At 35.8% G+C, this 3,571-nt stretch overlaps 1 protein-coding gene across 1 annotated transcript in view; it reads left to right on the top strand.

Moving 5' to 3' along the window:
- The first annotated feature begins 805 nt into the window (after window positions 1-805).
- The window catches only part of SRPK1 (SRSF protein kinase 1), a 56,022-nt gene continuing 53,256 nt past the window's right edge, over window positions 806-3,571 (top strand). The window contains exon 1 of the mRNA XM_015560861.1: window positions 806-823. The gene's annotated coding sequence lies outside the window, so the exon portion shown is untranslated. The remainder of the gene's footprint in view (window positions 824-3,571) is intronic.

The following is a 3,571-nucleotide window of genomic DNA, read 5'->3' as shown; positions in this document are numbered from 1 at the left end:
TTAAAGATCAATACAGAGTCTTCTTTCTTTGTACTCAGTATGGCACATCTTCTCAATCTAAGTTCTGTACTATCCACCTTCTTACCCTACTTATCCTCTATAGGGGGGTTTGCAGCACCCTGGTAGAGTCTTATCCGTCCCAAATGTAGGGGTTCTCAATGGGGGGCGCTTACCTATGGGAATCCTGTTCCAGGGGTTCCCAAAGGTGTAGATGGAGTCGGTGAAGAAGGAATGACACGGAGACAGCGTTCAGTTGATCAGCAGCCTAGCCAGGATCTCCAGCCAAGTTCTGGTCTGGATCTCCAGAGAAGTTTCTATTTTTTGTCTTTTAATCCACACTAGCTTTATAAGTGATTAATCCACTACCTTTACTATATATTTACCTCTCTAGTGGGATTTATTCTTTTATATGTTTTCTTGTAATCAGTCAGCACCTTTTTTTTTAGCTTAAATAAGTCCATTTAGCATTTCTTGTAAGGCTGGTTAAGTAGTGATAAACTCCTTTAGTATTTGCTTATCTGGAAAATCTTATCTCCAATTCTGAATGATAACTTTTCTGGGTAGAGTATTTTTGGTTGGAATTTTTTTCTTCTGGCACTTTTTCAAATTGTGGTATAATATACATAAAATTTACCATCTTAAGCATATTTAAGTGTATATATAGTTGATTGGTATTAAATATATTCACATTGTTGTGTAATCATCACCACCATCCATCCTCATAACTCTTCCATTTTGTAGGACTGAAACCGGTTAAACATTTTGAGCCTTGCTTTCAATTCTTTTAGGTGCAAACACAGAAGTAAAATTGCTGGATTATATGGTAAATCTATTTTTAATTTTTAAAAACACCATACTGTTTTCCATATTGGCCGTGCCATCCTTAGTAGTCTCACCAAAGTAGCATACAAAGGTTTCAGTTTCTCTCCCTCCTCACCAACATAGTTATTTCAGTCATGTGAATGTGTTTTCAAATGCATTAGCAGCATTATGCTAATTACATTAAATGTCAAATTTTCACAGCAGTATCCCCATATGAATATTTTAAACTTTAAACTGTCAAAGTACCTCTAAAAAGGCTTCACCAGCCCGGCTGGCATAGCTCAGTGGTTGAGCATTGACCTATTAACAAGAAGGTCACCGGTGGATTCTGGTCAGGGCACATGCCCGGATTGCAGGCTTAATCCCCAGCGTGGGGTGTGCAGGAGGCAGCCGGCCAATGATTCTCTCATCATTGATGTTTCTGTCTCTCCCTCTCCCTTTCTCTCTGAAATGTATTTTAAAGATACGTAAATAAATAAAAATAAAAAGGCTTCACCAATTTTAATTTCATCCATAGCCTAAAACAGTGGTTCTCAACCTGTGGGTCGCGACCCCTTTGGTGGTCAAATGTCCCTTTCACAGGGGTCACCTAAGACCATCCTGCATATCAGATATTTACATGACGATTCATAACAGTAGCAACATTACAGTTATGAAGTAGCAACGAAAATAATTTTATGGTTGAGTCACAACATGAGGAACTGTATTTAAAGGGCCAGAAGGTTGAGAACCACTGGCATAAAAGAATGCCCACTCAACCCCTCCAAATCCTTGTCAACATGCAAAATTAATCCTTTTTTATTTCTGCCAGGTCACTGGACATTTTTTTTTAAATCCTTGTTTTAATATCTTTTCCCTGTTTCTATTGATTTAATATCTTTTCATGTGCTTACAGACTACATGAATCTTTTCTTGAATTAATTGACATGTTAGTTTGAGTAAGCTAAACTGCTTTATTAGTTTCCTATTGCTACTATAACAAATTGCTACAAATTTAGTAGCTTAAAAGGAGACAAAGTTACCTTCCTTCTAGAGCAGCGGTTCTCAACCTGTGGATGGCGACCCCTTTGGGGGTCGAACAACCTTTTCACAGGGGTCACCAAAGACTGTCAGAAAACACATATATAATTACATATTGTTTTTGTGATTAATCACTATGCTTTAATTATGTTCAGTTTGTAACAATGAAAATACATCCTGCATATCAGATACTTATATTACGATTCATAACAGTAGCAAAATTACAGTTATGAAGTAGCAATGAAAAGAATTTTATGGTTGGGGGTCACCACAACATGAGGAACTGTATTAAAGGGTTGCAGCATTAGGAAGGTTGAGAACCACTGTTCTAGAGGCTCTAGGGGAGAATTGGTTCCTGGTCTTTTCCAGCTTTCTGCATTCCTTGGCTCATGGTCCCTTTCTCACATTGTTTAGCATATCTCACTCTGATCTTCCCTTTTCACAAATATCTGGTTTTCCCAGTGATTATGGTAAATAGTTCATGTTGTTTTTAGTTTTGTTGTGAAATGCCATATTTATCCAATACTGAATTACCTTATTAAGCATATGGCTAGATTTCATTTTAATCCAGTACCAGTACTATAGTGTTTTAATTATTATAGCTGTTTATTCCATCTTGCTATCTGGAGCCCAAGTTCCCAATCATTTCTCTATTTTGAAAAATTCTTGGCTATTTTTGCTAATTTTCTTTTCTAAGGGAAGTTCTACAAAAATATCTTGTTGATTTCAGTTGATTGCTTTGAATATAAGTTACTTTCTGGAAAAATGACATGTTTAGTTTTGATTCTTCCCATCTAGGAATATTCGGTAGCTTTCTTGTTTGTTTGTTTGTTATAACCTTCAGACATGTGTGTTTCTTATAGTCTTGGATTTTTACTGTGATTGCTTTTATAAGTTTACTGCTTTTTACCCATTACATTTTTTATTGGTTATTGCTGGTATGTTAAAACTGTTGCTTTTTAAATTTGTATGGTAATTTGTTACCTCCTTATTACCTAAAACCTTGTATTGGTTGCTACTGATTTTTTTGGTTATTTTTCTCAGATTTTCTAGGTGAATAACCATTTTATAATGGTAGCAGTTCTGGTTCTTTTTCTTCCCTTAAATGACTAAGACTGCCAGTATAACTTTGAAAACTAGCCTTAAAACTGTTACATCTACTGTCTTTTGTGGGAATGCTTGTGTAATGTTTCAATGGGTTACTAATATATACCTTTAATTGAGTTGAGTAGTAAGTCTCTCAACTTAATTATTAAGTTTATTCCTATTTATCAAGGGTTTCAATCTCAAATACATCTTTAATTTTGTCAAATATCTTTATGATTTTTGTATGGTCTTTTATTTATTTATTTTTTTTAATAAAGTCTTTATTGTTCAGATTATTACATTGGTTCCTCTCCCCCCCCATAACTCCCCTCCACCCAGTTCCAATCCCACCCTCCGCCCTCACTCCCCACCCATTGTCCTCATCCATAGGTGCACGATTTTTGTCCAGTCTCTTCCCGCATCTCCCACACCCCTTTTCCCCCCAAGAATAGTCAGTCCATTCCCTTTCTATGTCCCTGATTCTATTATGATCACCAGATTATTTATTCACTTGATTCTTAGATTCAATTGTTGATAGATGCATGTTTGTTGTTCATAATTTGTATCTTTACCTTTTTCTTCTTCTTCCTCTTCTTAAAGGATACCTTTCAGCATTTCATATAATACTGGTTTGTTTCACTTC

Source organism: Myotis davidii, unplaced genomic scaffold (genome assembly GCF_000327345.1).
Source record: "Myotis davidii unplaced genomic scaffold, ASM32734v1 scaffold1036, whole genome shotgun sequence".
NCBI classification, from domain to species: Eukaryota; Metazoa; Chordata; class Mammalia; order Chiroptera; family Vespertilionidae; genus Myotis; species Myotis davidii.
Note: the sequence above shows the minus strand (reverse complement) of the source record. Positions and strands in the feature narration are given on the sequence as shown.